This window comes from Bubalus kerabau, chromosome 21 (genome assembly GCF_029407905.1).
Source record: "Bubalus kerabau isolate K-KA32 ecotype Philippines breed swamp buffalo chromosome 21, PCC_UOA_SB_1v2, whole genome shotgun sequence".
NCBI classification, from domain to species: Eukaryota; Metazoa; Chordata; class Mammalia; order Artiodactyla; family Bovidae; genus Bubalus; species Bubalus kerabau.
The window spans coordinates 12,026,827-12,045,890 of NC_073644.1; the positions used below are offsets into that span (position 1 = coordinate 12,026,827).

At 38.2% G+C, this 19,064-nt stretch overlaps 1 non-coding gene across 1 annotated transcript; it reads right to left on the reverse strand.

Moving 5' to 3' along the window:
- Window positions 1–18,298: 18,298 nt before the first annotated feature.
- Window positions 18,299–18,432, reverse strand: LOC129636377 (small nucleolar RNA SNORA42/SNORA80 family). The gene has a single exon (XR_008706913.1). It is a non-coding gene; the product is annotated as a small nucleolar RNA SNORA42/SNORA80 family (small nucleolar RNA).
- Between the last annotated feature and the right edge of the window lie 632 nt (window positions 18,433–19,064).

Genomic DNA, 19,064 nt, shown 5'->3' on the forward strand with positions numbered 1-19,064 from the left:
AATGTGTTTTATTCTCCACTGAAAATCTTTCAGGCTACATTATAAAGTGGTACTTGTATTATATTTTCTTCTGAAGTAGGGATACTTGTGAGGAAAGCAAGAAGGTTGGGATAAGAAGCCTAAGGAAGCCCATATATTCAAGTAAAAGTTAGAAATGGTGAAGTATCTAAGGAGGTAAATTCAACACCAAATACAAGTTTAGCCCTGCACTAGTGCTTGAGCATTCAATTGTATTTATGTGTATAAATATAAGAAACAATGTGAAAGTGTGGTTGGCTTAGACAAACCACAGTATGTTGCTCAACATGGTACAGTATTTTTGAAAGACTGCACAAGTTCCTTCTATGGGGGTGGAGAGACACCATGTTTGGAATGATGTTGACTATCTAGTTGGAACAGCAGAAGGTATTGGTCGTCTTCAAAGCTCTGAAAAAATGAAGAGAAGTGGGAAATAATTCTGTGATAAAGCTGAGCTCCATGTCAACTCTGGGTTGCATAGATCTTAATGAGCAAGTTAGGTCCGGGACTGGCAGGGACTGAAGCCATGAGATGGAAGCCCCAGGCAAGTCGACATAATTTGGAAATCACCAATGAAACAGTGATCCATTCAGTTTCTCTCAGGCAAATGCTGTGGACTGAATGGATTCTTGTGTGCCCGCAAGTTCACATGTTGGAATCTAATCACCTGTATGAGGACACTTGGAGGTCTGGACTTCAGAAGGTCCAGATCATGATGGAGGAGCCCTCTTAATGGGATCAGTCATTGGTGGTTAAGCCAACAGTCTGTAGTATTCCTTATAGCAGCCTGAACTAGGACAAGCAACTCTCTATTTGTTGAGGCATCACATCCTTATGACTTCTTTATTTTATGTTGCTAAGTGTTCTATCCATTTTTAACATACTTTTAACTTGTCACTTTCTTATTTACTTTATGTTTGCTACATTGTAGAAGAGAAGTGTATTTTGATACCACTGGTATCAATATTGTTAAATACTGAAAATGAATATGCCATTAACAATTTTAAGTGTGTAATAACTAAGTAACCAGCATTTAAAATAGCATATTTTGCAAAACATTTTGATGGAATGTTGTATAGATGTATAAGTGTTTCGATATTTGAGGATTTTTGTTGTGATTTAAGGTGAGCTAGGAATGTGTTATTTTTCCCACTTGAAGTAATGGAACATAGGCTCCTGTTATCCCAAAATCCACTAACGTGTTTATGTAAATGTTTTATTCTCAGATAATGCAGAGTTTTTATACCACTACTCTTACTACAGTTAGTAAAACTGCTAGTACTAGTAAAACTATTACTATTCCTCTGCTCCTTTTCCTAATCTTTTTCTTATTACCTTATTTTCTTATTAGAAAAACTATTACTATACAACTTGAAGCAGGTAACGTCTCCTCTGGAGACAATTAGAAATTAACAGTGGTTGGTACAGAGGTAAAATATTATATATATTTGTACATTTTGGATAAACTTGCATATAGAATTTGACATAAATTTTATTTCCTAACTGGATGCAAAACTTCTTTTTAAAATTACTCTGTTTTTCAAGAACATTAATGCGTAGCAAAGTTTCCTTAAGTAAATGTGAAACCACATGATTTCTTTACGCCCCCAAATATACCCTCTCATTTGCTAGGATATTGACACATCAAAATGGGGAAATAATACAAAAGTTTATCAACTTTAGTTCCCTAAAACCTTTCTTAAAAGATATGTGGGTCCTAATGAAATGCTTCTGTGGTAGCTCAGATGGTAAAGAATCTGCCTGCAATGCAGGAGACCCAGCCTCGATTCCTGGGTCAGGAAAATCTCCTGGAGAAGGGAGTGGCAACCCACTCCAGTATTCTTGCCTGTCCTCTGTGGACAGAGGAGGCTGGCATGCTGCAGTCCATGGGGTCACAAAGAGTAGGACATAACTGAATGATTAACAGTTCCACGTTCACTGAAATACTTCTAGTTACTGAAAAATATATATTTGTGTCTCCTTATCTGCTTTTTCCCACTTTCTTTAGCAATGTCTTTTAACCATATTGAGGAGTGTGTGCTTGTGTGAGCAAGAGAGGAAAAAAACTAAGTCATTTTTCCTTGGTACATGAATAATGTAGGAGTCACTTTCCTGTTGGCCTTTGTCCTGGGTTTTAGGCCAAGATCATGGAAGGGCAGGAGACTATTGGGTCTCTAGTTGTTACACCTCATCCTTAGCTCAGCATATAGAAATACTGAAGCAAAGAGGCAAGACTCACATGGTTAAGGGTCTTAGGTGAGCAGTAGTAACCTCTCTATTCCTTTATTCTGTTCTGATCGATGGCAAGCAGCTTGACGTCTTTTCTAATGTAGGAATAAGTTTTTTTAAGGAGTGTAGTTTTATTAATCTATGAAGACTATGTCATTGCTTTTAAATGCAAGAAAAACACAAAAAGACTTTTTCTTCATTTATTTCTTAAAATAAATGTATAAAATGTGTGACTTAATATAGTATACCTTACTGAGATGAATGGTTTGTAAAGAGAAGGACAAAGGCAATTTTCAAAGATAACTTTTTTCCTGGGTGAAATGTTCCTAAAGGCTGTGTGTATTGTGTCACATGAATGCAGAAACATTATTCCCTATTGAAATGTATAGCATTAGTAATAACCTCAAAATTATCTACAAACCTCAGTGATACTGAAGCTGCTATATTTTTATCATAAAACAGCAAGCCTCTTTGTAATGACTTTTCTCTAACCATTGTCTATCAAGAACTGTGTTTGTTTTCTGAAAGAGTGAGCATCCCTGCAAAGAATAGTTTATTACTTTGCCTCAAGAAAAATCAATTAAGAATTTTGTCTAAAGCTTTATCAAATGCAGCCGAATTTATACACTCCTGGAGAAAACTGAGCACTCAAGAATTGATGCTTTTGAACTGTGGTGTTGAAGAAGCCTCTTGAGAGTCTCTTGGACTGCAAGGAGATCCCACCAGTCCATCCTAAAGGAAATCAGTCCTGCATATTGATTAGAAGGACTGATGCTGAAGCTGAAATTCCAATACTTTGGCTACCTAATGCGAAGAACTGACCGTTTGGAAAAGACTCTGATGCTGGGAAAGATTGAAGGCAGGAGGAGAAGGGGATGACAGAGGGTGAGATGGTTGCATGGCATCACCGACTTGATGGACATGAGTTTGAGCAAGCTCTGGGAGTTGGTGACGGACAGGGAGGCCTGGTGTGCTGCAGTCTTTGGGATGGCAAGGGGTCAGACATGACTGAGCGACTGAACTGGCTGAAGAGTGTATGCATGTCAGGCTTGGTCCTGGGGCATGGTGTGATAGGCATCCCATACTACCTGGGCATGAAATGTAACAGTTGTTGTTGTTGTGTAATCGCACAGTCATGTCTGACTCTTTTGCGACCCCATGGACTGTAGTTCTCCAGGCCCCTTGGTCTGTAGGATTTCCCAGGCAAGAAGGCTGGAGTGGGTTGCCTTTTCCTTCTCCAGGGGTCTTCCTGACCCAGGGATCGAACCTACGTCTCCTGCATTGGCAAGCGGATTCCTGGGGGCTCTTGCCAAGTGCACTAGGTTCCCTCGTGCAGGCTTTATGAAGGGGACATATGGATCCCATATGGCAGAAACATACGCAGACCCTCCTGAGAAACACAGGATTTGACTGTGAGCTTAGGAACAGTTAGTATCTCAGGATAGAGCAGAAAGCTTATGAGCAGCACTTAGGGGTGTAAGGAATAACACACATCCATGGTTTTGCCAGAATGAACTTCTAGAAGAAAATACTTGATGTACTTTGGATATCCTGTGCCCTTTCTTAATAATACACAGTTTTGTAAATGCTGCCTCCTCTGTCTGCACTTTTAACCTGGCATGTTTCCGAACTTGACTTAGATATCACCTCTTGTTGGGAAGTCTCCATAACTTGTCTTTTATTTTACAAATTTTACTTTTTCATAGAAGACAATGTTGTCCAAAAGGCATAGAATCCGAGGTCATACAAAGTGGATCCAGAGCTGCCTTTTCACGTGCATCTCCCCGCTACTCACTGTCTACAGCAACGAGCTCTCTCCCTGTCACTTAGAGCAGGCTAGCTTCACTGTTGTCCCTGTCCTGTGTGGCCCTGTTTGCTTGATCTGTTTTTCTTGGGTGGCACAGTTCTTGATCTAGAAAAATACTTATAATAATGGTCAATAGAATCTGTTGATCTCAAAGAATTCTTTTGAGAAGCTGGAGTTGATATCTGAAAGTTCCTATATAATGCAGTTAGACTGACATGCATTTGAAGGATGGTTTGGTCTCTTCTTGATTCAGAAATTTTGTGAAGTTTTAAATATATATTAATATAGGTTAGATGCATGTGCAAATATAGGTTACAATATAAATTGGTAGATTCTATTGTTCCTCCAATCATCTTGATGACTCTTCTAATTCTACTTAAGAATTTAGCTCTTTGGCAGTAGTGGTAAAGAATCTGCTGCTAATGCAGGAGACATAGGAGACATGGGTTTGATCCCTGGGTTGGGAAGGAGAAGGAAATGGAAACTCACTTATACTCTTACCTGGAGAATCCCATAGACAGAGGAGACTGGTGGGCTACAGTCCATGGGGTCACAAACAGTTGGACAGGACTAAGCAACTGAGCATACACATATGGAAATAACACAGTACCAAATCTGCATTACCTTTGTGTATTAAAAAATGATTTTAATCTAAGAGAAAACCAAAGTTGAAAGGAAAATATCTTAGTCAAACCAGTGTATTTCTTGGTATCATTGGAACCAAATTTAGTCCAGTTCAGTCACTCAGTCATGTTCAACTCTTTGCAACACCATGGACTGCAGCACGCCAGGCTTCCCTGTCCATCACCAACTCCCAGAGCTTGCTCAAACTCATGTCCATCAAGTCAGTGATGCCATCCAGCAACCTTATCTTCTTTTGTTCCCTTCTCCTCCTGCCCTCAATCTTTCCCAGCATCAAGGTCTTTTCCAATGAGTCACTTCTTCGCATCAGGTGGCCAAAGCATTGGAGTTTCAGCTTCAGTATCAGTCCTTTCAATGAACATTCAGAACTGATTTCCTTTAGGACTGACTGGTTGGATCTCCTTGCAGTCCAAGGGACTCTCAAGAATCTTCTTCAACACCACAGTTCAAAAGCATCACTTCTTCAGTGCTCAGCTTTCTTTATGGTTCAACTCTCACATCCATACATGATTACTGGAAAAACCATAGCTTTGACTAGATGGACCTTTGTTGGAAAAGTAATGTCTCTGCTTTTTAATATACTGTCTAGGTGGGTCATAGCTTTCCTTCCAAGGAGCAAGCATCTTTTAATTTCATGGCAGTTATTTAACTGAAATAAAGCTTTGTAATTTATGAAATATAATTAGTTTTTTTATATTTAGCCTATTTGTCATATGAGACGTAAGGGCCTAAGCTGTAACTTTTCTTCCTATTTTAGTTTTTTTCTTTTTGTGTAGTGTTATTTTTAATATTTTCCTTTAAACTAGATGTGTGAGAGAGGAGTCATAGCCAGGCATTTTTGAATAAATTTATGAACTAAACAGACGTGCCTTTGCACACACAGAGCTTATAATATAGTGGAATACATAAAGGAGAAAACAAATGTATCAAGAATAAATTACTCTGTGATTCAATAATAGTGAGATATGCCTCTTTATTCTGGAATGTAAAAAAATCAGAACTTAACTACTTGCCATCTCTCTCTGTTTCTCTCACTGTATTGTACAAGAACCCTGAGGTCATTCATTAAATTATGATTCCAGAGTCCTCGTCCTTGTTTATGGTGAGTAAGAAATACTGAGAACAAATTCCTTATCTTCTGTTGATACTAATAATACAGAAGAGATGGTCCTCTCTGGTGAACACTCTTCCACTGCTATGACCAAGGCTCTGGCATGAAGCCAGGATTAGCCACTGGACTCTTCATGGGAGTGGAGTTCCCAGTTCTGCTGCTGTGAAACCTATATTTCCCCCTCCTTTTCCACCACCTCCTTTTCCATATGTTAACCTCAAAGATCAACGGTTCTATTTTTTTCTCCCTGCTGGGTGGACTCTGTTGTATTTCTTATGAAGGACCATCACTTCCACCCCACCCCCGCTCCCTGCCACGCAGTGCCATGGTGGGATTGCCTTGATTGGGGTGACAGAAACACCTGGAAAGACCTGCAGACTACTCCCTGTAGCAGGAAGCCCTAATCTCAAGAATGCAAAGGGGAAAACTGTATTTTCACTCTTTTTGTTATTGAATCTTCTCCTGTAAAGTGACAAAGCATAGGGTCATTTCTGCACTGCATTAATGGGCAATTAAAATAGTCCAAGGTGTCACGGAACTCACAGAAATCCACTTATCACTAGGGGTTTCAGAGAACTTGGCTGTTTGGAAATCAAATCTTTATTTGAGAATTGAAAGATGAGTAGTTGCTTCCAAAGTAGATTAAGAAATGAGTAGTGGACACATTTAATGACCTGATGTGTAGTGTGAGGTAGAAAAGAAGTGAAATGAATATATTAATCTTGTTTTGTCTACTGTACAGGTACTTGTAAGACTTTAACATGTTTAAAATCTGAAGATTGATGAAGAGGTGTAGAACATTATGTATGAAACAGGATTGCTTTTCTTTATCTAGCATGCAGAAAGAGCTGCATTCTAGCATTGCAGCCCTAGCATTATCTAGAATTTATCTAGCAATATCTATCTAGAATTATCTAGCATTCTGAGAGCTAGGAGGGGAATCATACAACTGAGATTTGCAAACTCCTTGTGGCTGGCTGGAGAGGATGCTTAGGTTCCCACCAACACTTTGATGAGGAAGGTGTTTTTCCTTGTGCTGTGTTTTACTGAAACAGGGAATTTATTGCTAAAACGGTGCCTTCCTAGACCATCTTTTACCAATACTTTGGTGATAGGACATGGTCTTTTCTTAGGCTGATGGTCCCCATTTACCATCTTCTTCAGCACCCAGCCCAGGATATATAAAAGGCTAAAAAAAACTCAAAATTCACTGTCTTGCTGTAACCCAGGTTCTGGAGGTACATAGCAAGTCTGGCTTCTCACCACCTTTTAGAGTTTTTATGTCACGTTCAGAGTTTTCAGCTGCACCAGGTGGGAAGGAAAGGGGAAAAATGTGTGTGCTCCATCTTGCGTGGGCCAAAATATCCCTTCTAAATTTCACATCTGCATTAAGGAAAACACATCTTATTTATCTTATTTGTTGACATCTTATGATAGCTCACTGTAACTCCGCTAAATTGTAATCAGCTCTACTCTGGGTACTGCATGACTGTCCTAGCTATTTCTAGGATATTGCCCTTGTTCTTTCTCAAGCCTGGACATTTGTTCCCATTGCTGGAAGCATGAAAGGGTTAGGAGACTGAAAACAACTGCAGGAAATGTGCACTTATCTTTTTCTGATATTTTCACTGTCAATCAGGAGCTCTAGGGGAAAACCTCATGAGGGAAATTTATTTGATTTTTTTTTTATCATACTGTAATACTGGAGATAAAAAAAAAACACTTAATCTGAGCAATGGTATGAAATCACTTCTTTAAACTTTTAATGTGTATTTCTTTCAGGTAGCATTTTCATGGATTATTCTCTAAGGTTTACTGCTATAGAGAAATGTCTTGTGTGAATAAAAGGAAAAAACAACTCATATATAGATATACTGGTAAATGTTGAATGAAACTATACCAGCCATGTTTCCTTTCCATTTTGAAGATCGTACCCATGGGTTTTATTGGTTTTAAAATTCTTCCTTATGACTGTATAGGTTAGCTCATTTTTGTGCTTTCTTTCCCTGCAGAAGAAATAAAATCATGTGTCTCTACATTAAATTTTTGTACTGTTCTCTGGTAAGCTGGTTTCATAATTCAGCAGAGAAAAGACTTCTCAGTTTATCATTTATAATGTCTAAATTTTTATAGTTTCATCTGTTTTGAAATGTTTCTATGTATAATTCACTATGGGTAATTTGAAGTACATATTCTGTGAGTAGAACAAACTATGTTTCTGTTCTAAAGATGTCATTTAAAATAAAAAGGTTCTTCTTTTTATTTTAATCAGATTGCTTTTTCACATCGTCTACATCATTTTGTAACAAAGAGTCACAAATGACAGGAACACTGTTTATTACCACAATATACAAGGACAAAAAACACTGAATATGATTTTTCCATCTAACTCTTTTACTGTCTTTCTGGGATTAAAAAAAAAAATTTCTTATGGAGTAAAAGTCACATTTTTATGTTTGACTCAGAAGGCTTTAATGAGCCTTCTGCTTTTAATAAAATTTTCTAAAGATCATTTGTAACATTTATCTTAAAACAATTTAACTCAATCAATGTTTAATATTTAAATATTAATCTGGATTTATCTTTGAAGGTAAATAATATACTTTATTATAGTTACATAATACTGGAAGACATAAAGTCTTTACTTGCATTACTTACATTATACAATTTTGAGATAAACTCATGAAGTTGAACTTAAGCTTGCCTAAATGCAGTGGTTCTCAATGAGAAGGGGCAGGGGGTGGTAATCTCTTCTCAAGGACATTTGGCAATTGTGTTGGGTATCTTCCCAACCCAGGGATCGAACCTGCATCTCCTGTGTGTCCTGCATTGCAGGCAGATTCTTTACCCACTGAACGACCTGGGAAGACTGACTCATTGCTAGCAGTCAGAAAATACTAGCTATTGTCATTTCTATTGCTACTCTAAGGGCACTTTTTGTCAAGAGTTAAAAGTGCTTCTATTGAGACAACTTGAAACTGTTGAAACAACAACTTGAAATTGTTGGCTCAAAGGCCTCCATACATGGGGCTGAAGTGAAAGTCTAAAGGGTTTATTATATATGTACAGAATTTAAACTATCCATTGTGTTAAAAAGCCTTTGAAGCCTAGGGGATGGATGGTGTTGAAGTGTAGAATTCTAAATTTTTACTGATTCTACCAACATGCTCATTATATCACGTGTTTCACTATGAATGTGTTCTATTCATAAAATCATTCTACTATATTTTTGCTGTTGTTCATTGTTCAATTGCTCAGTCGTGTCTGAATTTTTGCAACCCCTTGAACTGCAGCACACAAGGCTTCCCTGTCCTTCATTATCTCCCAGAGTTTGCTCAAACTCATGTCCACTGGGTCGATGATGCCATCCAACCATCTCATCCTTTGTCATCCCCTTCTCATCTTACCAGCAATCTTTCCCAGCATTAGGGTCTTTTCCAACCAGTCAGTTCTTCGCATCAGGTGGCCAAAGTATTGGAGCTTCAGCTTCAGCTTCAGCTTCAGTCCTTCCAATGAACATTCAGGATTCATTTCTTTTAGGATAGATTGGTTTGATCTCCTTGCTTTCCAAGGGACTCTGAAGAGTTCTCCAGCACCACAGTTTGAAAGCATCAATTCTTTGGCACTCAGCTTTCCTTATGGTCCAACTCTCAAATCCATACATGACTAATGAAAAAACCATACCTTTGACTATATGGACCTTTGTCAACAAAATGATGTCTCTGCTTTTTCAATTCAGTTCAGTCACTCAGTCGTGTCTGACTCTTTGTGACCCCATGAACCACAGCACGTCAGGCCTCCCTGTCCATCACCAACCACCAGAGTCCACCCAAATCCATGTCCATTGAGTTGGTGATGCCATCCAACCATCTTATCCTCTGTTGTCTCCTTCTCCTCCTGCCCTCAATCTTTTTTAGCATCAGAGTCTTTTCAAATGAGTCAGCTCTTCGTATCAGGTGGCCAAAGTATTGGAGTTGCAGCTTTAGCATCAGTCCTTCCAATGAACACCCAGGACTGATTTCCTTTAGAATGGACTGGTTGGATCTCCTTGCAGTCCAAGGGACTCTCAAGAGTCTTCTCCAACACCACAGTTCAAAAGCATCAATTCTTCTGTGCTCAGCTTTCTTCACAGTCCAACTCTCACATCCATACATGACTAATGGAAAAACCATAGCCTTGACTAGATGGACCTTTGTTGGCAAAGTAATGTCTCTGCTTTTGAATATGCTGTCTAGGTTGGTCATAACATTCCTTCCAAGGAGTAAGTGTCTTTTAATTTCATGGCTGCAGTCACCATCTGCAGTGATTTTGGAGCCCAGAAAAATAAAGTCAGCCACTGTTTCCTTATCTATTTAGCATGAAGTGATGGGCCCAGATGCCATGATCTTAGTTTTCTGAATGTTGAGCGTAAGCCAACTTTTTCACTCTCCTCTTTCACTTCATCAAGGAACTTTAGTTCCTCTTTGCTTTCTGCCATTAGGGTGGTGTCATCTGCATATCTGAGGTTATTGATATTTTTCCTGGCAATCTTGATTCCTGCTTGTGCTTCATCCAGACCAACACTTTACATAATGCCTGCTGCATATAAATTAAATAAGCAGAGGGACAATATACAGCTTTGACATACTCCTTTCCCAGTTTTGAACCAGTCCGTCATTCCATGTCTGGTTCTAACTATTGCTTCTTGACCTGCATACAGATTTCTCAGGAGGCAGGTCAGGTGGTCTGATATCCCCATCTCTTGAAGAATTTTCCACAGTTTGTTGTGATCCACACAGTCAAATGCTTTAGCATAGTCAATAAAGCAAAAGTAGGTGTTTTTCTGGAATTCCCTTGCTTTTTCTATGATCCAATGGATGTTGGCAATTTGACCTCTGGCCATCTGCCTTTTGTAAATCCAGCTTATACATCTGGAAGTTCTTGTTTCTTGTACTGCTGAAGGATTTTGAGCATGATCTTGCTATCATGTGAAATGAATGTAATTGCCTGTATTTTTAGGCAACAGTTTCACTGCCTCTCTTTTGGCTTCTTAGATTTTATTTAAACTTCTTTTAATGCTATAGCATTACAAATAGAATGCTTACCTCCATTGTTGAGTAACTAACTCTCTTTCCTGACTCTAGAGAATTTGGGCCCTATTTCATACACTTATGACAGGAGAGTCTCACTTATCACAATCAGGAGTTTGTGTTTTGTGATTGGCATCAGGTTCCTCTCTGAACAGGAAGCTCTATCATCATAGTGACTTTATGTATTTTCAATACTGATTTCCAGTGTCAAGCCCAAGCCCAAGACACATGGTAGATGGTAAGTGAATGAAAAAATTGATACCACTTCATCCTATATATATCTTTGCATCTCAGAAAATCTTTTTCTATATGGTTTAGATTAGATTCTGCCGATAAGATACACTTATGGTGAACTCAGCAGAAACAGAAGAAGGTGTAATTTGAGGCAGCAGAATCTGTGTTGCTCTAGGCAGTTAAGGCAGCCATCAGAGCCCAGCCTGACCTTTGCTCTCAAGCCCTCCAGTGGCTCTAAAAGGCTACAATTCTGATGCAAAATTCCTTTTTACAGGAAATATCCACACTGGCTTCTGTTTTCCTGTTATAATGCTAACTTACAATTAGTTTAGAGGATCTCCATTTTGCTAAAGAAGAACAGTGCATATACACAATGTTAAAAGGAGTAGAAAGACTTAAAATTCAGATTATTGTCTTGTCTAATATTTTCAGAGCCATGCACAGAGCTGTCCAAACTCCATAAGCAGTTTGGTTTGATTAAGGATCAATTATCTGTGTTTCAGGGCTTCCCAGGTGGTGCTGGTGGTAAAGAACATGCCTGCCAATGCAAGAGAGTCAGAAGACTTGGGTTCAGTCCTTGGGTGGGGAAGATCAATTGGAGGAGGGGATGACAGCCCATTCCAGTATGCCTGGAGAATCCCATGGACAGAGGAGCCTGGCGGGCTGTGGTCCATAGGGTCACAAAGACTCGGACATAACTGAAGTGACTTAGCACTCACGCACTAAACCATGTTTCACTTCCTTTTAGATACTGAGTTATTGGTGATATTACTACAGTAATTGATATTATATTTTATTAGTTTATTAAAACATGATGATACACACAGTTTTGAAATTTAGAATAGTTTTTGTGGGAAAATGTGATATAGATATTTTCCTCCACAGTAACATCTTTTTTCACTATTCTCACATTCAAATCCATTCAGACAGCATGATGGTTTAAAGGTAAAAGAATGAAGAGAAATCAGTCATTTTGTCCTAAAATATTGAATTGTGTTTCTATCCTTGTTTCCGTGTTTGGTGGTATAAATGTGCTAGTGATTCAGATCTGAATAGTTAGTCTCTTGAAGTCCTTTTGCATGGATTCACTTACAGTCATCTAATATTATGAAAGTGAAAGAGGAGAGTGAAAAAGATGGCTTAAGCTCAACATTCAGAAAACTAAGATCATGACATCTGGTCCCATCACTTCATGGGAAATAGATGGGAAAACAGTGGAAACAGTGTCAGACTTTATTTTTGTGGGCTCCAAAATCACTGCAGATGGTGATTGCAGCCATGAAATTTAAAGACGCTTACTCCTTGGAAGGAAAGTTATGACCAACCTAGATAGCGTATTCAAAAGCCGAGACATTACTTTGCCAACAAAGGTCCATCTAGTCAAGGCTATGGTTTTTCCATTAGTCATTTATGGATGTGAGAGTTGGACTGTGAAGAAAGCTGAGCGCCGAAGAATTGATGCTTTTGAACTGTGGTGTTGGAGAAGACTCTTGAGAGTCCCTTGGACTGCAAGGAGATCCAACTAGTCCATTCTAAAGGAGATCAGTCCTGGGTGTTCTTTGGAAGGACTGATGCTAAAGCTGCATCTCCAATACTTTGGCCACCTCATGCGAAGAGTTGACTCATTGGAAAAGACTGATGCTGGGAGGGATTGGGGGCAGGAGGAGAAGGGGACGATAGAGGATGAGATGGCTGGATGGCATCACCAACTCGATGGACGTGAGTCTGAGTGAACTCCGGGAGTTGGTGATGGACAGGGAGGCCTGGTGTGCTACAGTTCATGGGGTTGCAAAGAGTCAGACACGACTGAGCAACTGAACTGAACTGAATATTAGCAATGTTAGTTTTGGTTTTAAGACTATCATTTGTGACTGCTGTTCCTGTTTGCTACAAATCTATCACAGACAATGCAGACAATGCTTCAAAAAGCTCCAGTCATTTATTCTGAAAGACGATTGATTTAGAAAGAATAAAATGGGACTATCGTGCTTTTGCATGCGTGTAACTTTTTCAAATCTAGCAGAAGTCACTGCATTCCTTCCTTCTGAATCTCGTGCCTGTACTTGGTAACATGGTTGTGTGCTTATCGCTTTTACAAGATGCATCCTCTTAAATGGAGATACCAGCAGGGCACCATGCTTCCCTGTGGACATGACAGTTGTACAGTCCTTTATGAACGTGTGTGCAAGTGCAAGACGCTGTTAATGTATAACTACACAAGGAATTCGTTGATTCTAATTCAGATTATATTCTGATAAGTATCACAAGGGCAGTTAGAGTCTGATGACACTGGGTATCTGTGAGCCCTAATTTGGTCTCTGAGTCCAGAATGGCTGGCTGCCCAAAGAGCTGACATTAAGCTGAGTCCTGAGATGAGTAAGCATAGCCAAGTGAGATTTGGGGAGAAAGATCATTGCAAGCAAATCTAAAAGTCTGTGCAAACATGACAGAGTCAAAGAGAAAGCTGTTAGTCATGCTCTGCTTTGAGATGGGCTCTATACAGAACAACAGAAAAATACACAAGGAAAAAAAGATACTGCCTTCAAATAATATGTAGTGGGATTATTTCAATAAATAGATGGAAGGTTTTATTTTACTAACGGTTTTGATATGTATTATATCAAGACATTTGAACCCAATCATTTGATGATGTATTCAGAAGTCAATGCATTAGCCTCATTTTAGAAATACATGTGTTGAGCTTCTCTAAGGGAGAATGATTGAGTTCCTGAAAAATCATGGGATCTGTAACTTCCCATAAATAAGTATTTGGAAGCTAACTCTGCAAGACATTTATGCTTTTTCTGGTATAGTACACATAAAATTTACATGTACGTATCAGTATAAAACATGGGAATAGCAAATATTTAATCAACCTGTGAAAGAAGTCTTCTCTAACTTTTCCTTCCTTTGTTGTTTGGCCTAAAGGCTCCAAAACCACACTTGCTCATTCAAAACCAGCACTATCTTAAGACCAATTATGAATACTGGATGATGGGGGTTATAATTAGAGGCTAAAAGACTGAAAACATTCCCTGAGAAGAAAGAATTTTTTAAAAAAACTTTATTGGTGTATAGTTGATTGCAATGTTGTTTTAGTGTCAGGTACATGTCTAAGTTGGAGAAGGCAATGGCACCCAAAACTCCGGTACTCTTGCCTGGAAAATCTCATGGATGGAGGAGCCAGGTGGGCTGCACTCCATGGGGTCGCTAAGAGTCGGACACGACTGAGCAACTTCACTTTCACTTTTCACTTTCATGCATTGGAGAAGGAAATGGCAACCCACTCCAGTGTTCTTGCCTGGAGAATCCCAGGGACGGGGCAGCCTGGTGGGCTGCCGTCTATGGGGCTGCACAGAGTCGGACACAACTGAAGTGACTTAGCACTAGCATATGTCTAAGTGATTAGTTATACATACACCCATTCTTTTTCAGATTCTTTTCCCATATAGGTTATTACAGAATATTGAGCAGAATATTGAGAATATTGCTGTGCTCTACCGCAAGTCCTTGTTGATTATCTATTTTATATGTAGTGGCATGTGTATGTTAATTCCAAGCTCCTAATTTATCCCTCCCCTCAACACTTCCCCTATGGTAACCATAAGTTTGTTTTCAAGATTTGTGAGTCTCTTTCCATTTTGTAAGTAAGTTCATTTATGTCATTTTTTAAAAATTAAATTCCACATGTGAGTGATATCATATGGTATATGTCTTTCTCTGTCTGACTTACTTCACTTAGTATCATCATCTTTTCTTTTATATCAGGCCTATCCTCTGATGCCTTGCTGTGATCCCTGGGATAAGCTGCGTACTTGATCAAGGGAGATTTACAGTGAAAGAAACAGGGGCATGAAAAGTGACATTGCCACCTAATGCTTACAGAGATCTGTGTCTGTACAGCTAAGGAAGTAATCTCACAGTGAAACCAGAAAGATGGATTTTTACATATGGTTCAAAATATTTAGCTTAGCTATTGGAAAATATATATTTTAATCTAAAAGACAAGAATGTTTCTGTCAGATTCAATAGCCAAAATGGTATTTATCGAATAAATGGGATTTTATTAGATTGTAAAGTGAGGAGCCTAAGAGAGAAGTTTAAAGTGTTAATCCACTTTTTCACTGGATTAGAAATAAAATGTTCTTATCCACACCTGTAACAAGCGCATGTCTAGAAACTTTCATAGTGGTCCCTACTGGTCCATAATCTATACAGTCAGAAGTTAATGTCTGGAAGTATAGCATTTTATCAGGGAATGGAGAAAAAGGTAAATCATGAAACATGAATAATAAAGAGCTTTTCCCCACCACCAGAAAATTTATGTTCAAGACTAAATTAGTTTCTCATAAATTATGCACAACCTGTTATGAAATGTGGTTCAATCTACTGCCAGTTTTGTTTCTAGTGCAAATTCTACAGCATCTTTGAAAATGTATTCATTTTTATGAAAATTTGGAAAAGATAACATCACTGGTTTTTGCTCAAAAAGTTTGTTAGCATAGTAACTAAAGCAATGTGGAAATTAAATCAGGGCTGTTTATGTGGTCTGTGCTCATTTACTCAGTTGTGTCCGACTCTTTGTGACCCCATGGACTGTAGCCCACACAGCTCCAATGTCTGTGGAATTTTCCAGGCAAAAAATACTGGAGCAGGTTACCAATTCCTCCTCCTCCTTTTTATGTTACCTTTAAATGTTTGTTCCGGGTATATCTGAGGTTCAGAAATGTCAGAAACAGTCAGTGTTGGTTGCCTGAACTTTAACAACAGACAGGGATGATGATCAGAGGCAGAGGTGGAGAGAGAAGTCAGTAACGTAGAGTGAGACAGAAATCTATAGACCCCATGGCCATGGCCTTGTGTTTTCTCAACTTGAAAAATACTCATCAAACAAAACATGCATGCTGTTTTATAGTTTGTGAATTTGAATTTTTATAGTCTGTGAATGTGAATTTGATTGAGACATAGCACATGCCTGAATCTTTATAATGTTTTCATCCTATTAGCAAATTTGGAAAGGACCAACTTACGGTCAAATGCGCATTCTCATATATTACGCTTAGAAAAGTATTACAAATTGGTACAACCTTTCTGATGTGCAGTTTAAGACAATGTAATACCAGTCCATAAAATATTTATAAGTTAATCCAGGACTTTTATTTTTAAGATAAAAAATTTTAATATCATTTGCATATGCTGTTGCTGCTGCTAAGTTGCTTCAGTCGTGTCCAACTCTGTGCGACCCCACAGACGGCAGCCCACCAGGCTCCCCCATCCCTGGGATTCTCCAGGCAAGAATACTGGAGTGGGTTGCCATTTCTTTCTCCAATGCATGAAAGTGTAAAGGAAGTAGCTCAGTCATGTCCGACTCTTCGCGACCCCATGGACTGCAGCCCACCAGGCTCCTCCATCCATGGGATTCTCCAGGCAGGAATACTGGAGTCGGGTTCCATTTCCTTCTCCGTCATTTACACATATACATATATATATATGTATACAAGGACATAATGTATATATACTCACATAATTAAGGGGAAACTAACCATACCAGTTATAAAACATATGTATTAAAAAAAAAAAGCTATGATGTTCAACAGAGGAGAATTAAATTAATTATAATAAACACATATTATAGAACACTATGCAACTGTTCAAAATAGTGGTCTTAATATTTATAGAATCTGGAAAATGTTAAAGTTTTAGATTTTAAAAGTGGTCAAAAACATTGAAAATAAATATTAAAAAAATATAAACACAATCAGCATTCTACTGATTGCCACTGAATGATAAAATGTCAGATTTTTTTCTGTTTTTCTTTTAATATTCTTATATTTTCTCCAGTAAACAGTTATGTTTTAATAATTATAATTTTAAAAAGATTAAAATACACATTAGATTTACACTGAGGATCTAAAGAGCATGTTTTCTTTAAATATTGTATCTAAAATTATGCAAAATGTGGAGTTTGAGTAAGATGGGACTTGCTTTACCTGGCTAGAGTGCTCTTTATTCTTTTTAGTATCTTGGTACTTTTGGTTAAATGTATCAAAGCACAAATTATTTCAGGACTTTTCTTTTACAACGAATGAAACATTTACAGCCACAGAATGTGATGATTTTGCTAAGGTCTTTAGACTTTGATTTCCTTTTTTGTACCTGCCCTGAGCTTCATATTAGTAAGTGGAGAGAGGGAAGAAAAATAAAAAAAGATTTCATTCTAGGAGGAAAAAAGAAATTCTCCTGGTGAAGGCAAGGCCATTTACTCTAGTGGTTGAACACAATTTTGCAAAGTCTTTTTTGTTCCTGGAAAGGGTTTTATTTATTTTTGAAAAACTAATGTGGCAATTTAGAATCCACAGAGGTTTGCGGTCTCGGTTCAGCAGTGGACAGTTTGACGAGGTCTCTGGTGCTCCGTTCGGCGTGGAAATTACGTGCTACTTCAAGAGAGGTGAGAGCTCCAGCCATCATTCGATAAAGTAGCAAATGACTTGAAATTACCCACATTTTTTCCCCTGCAGATGGAACAGATTTGGACATTTTTAGATAAGGGACTGCTGAATGGAGGAGGAGCGGCATTTTATACTCAACTGAGTCAGAATCACTGACCTCCTTAGAGCTACTGTTCATGATTAATCATAGTAATTCTGAAAGTGGCATTTCTTTTCATGTTAGAATGGCTTTCTCAAACTTACTCAAGCATAAGAAATATTTGTTAAAAATATGGATTCTTAGGACTCTTCCTTTGAAAATCTTATTTAGTAAGTTAATGCGTTGAGACCCTGAATCTGTTTTTAAATATTATCCGTGTGATTATTTTTTAAAAAATAATTCTGTATTGAAATATAGTTGGTATACAACCTTGCGTTAGTTTGGCACCTGATTTGGCATTTACATATATTATGACTGTCTCATTAGTGTCACAGTGGTTTTGGACCTCACCAGATCACATCCTGACAATTATTTCTCATGGCAGCGTTTTAATACAAGTCATTATTCAAAATGACTTTTTGGTAAGAGGTGCATTATCTCTTTATATTGCTCCTTTTCATCTCAATGTGGTCTAGTAGATGTGCATTTTGATATAAAAATATTTTTTTTTTCTTTTTTTTTTTTTCATTTTTTTTTTTCTTCTCTTTTTTTTTTTATTTTTTTTTTTTTTTTCTTTTTCTTTTTTCTTTTTTTTTTTCACCCTGTACAACCGCTTTCAGTGCTCACAGCCCACAAGTAAAGAGACTGGGCAATGGTTCGAGGCTGTTTTCTCTGGCATGGGTACACTATGAGAGGCCCACAGAGGAGGACCTGCCATAAATCCATTACCATGCTTGATATAAAGATATTTTGCATAAAAATTAAGGCTAATCAATACCACATGGACACACACACGTCACACTAGATGCTCACAGTTAATGATGATTATTGAGTCCAGGTGCCAGTACTATGCCAATACTCCGATCCACGGTCTTAGTACATGACTCATAGAGTGAAGGTTACAGGGTAGATTATGACCACCTCCAAGGTAAAAAGTAATTTTAGGACAAAATATGAGTGGTTTCCTTGAAAATGAAAAGAAAAAAAATGTATTTGTTGACCCATGTTTTCCTTGTCTTAGATATTTTGGGAAAAATGGATTGCTTCCCCAAGCCTTCCAAATTCTGTACCCCTCAAATCTGCAAAATGCAATGACATTCTACTTCCACACCTGTGCTCATGTCACAGTTGCTTAGGGTAATTCAGCGACTCCTTTTTCAAGTTTTATGTAGTGTCGTCTACCGGACCAAGGCTCCTTTGAAGCAGTTTTGAAACATACTGTTTTAGTAGCATCAGGGTCTGGAAATCCAGGCTGTCATCTCCGTGAGTGAATGGAAACTTTATTCATTGCATCTGCTATTTACATGGACATATTCACATGTGCACATCACTGTTGCTAGGAGACTCCGAACTAGATCCTGCCACC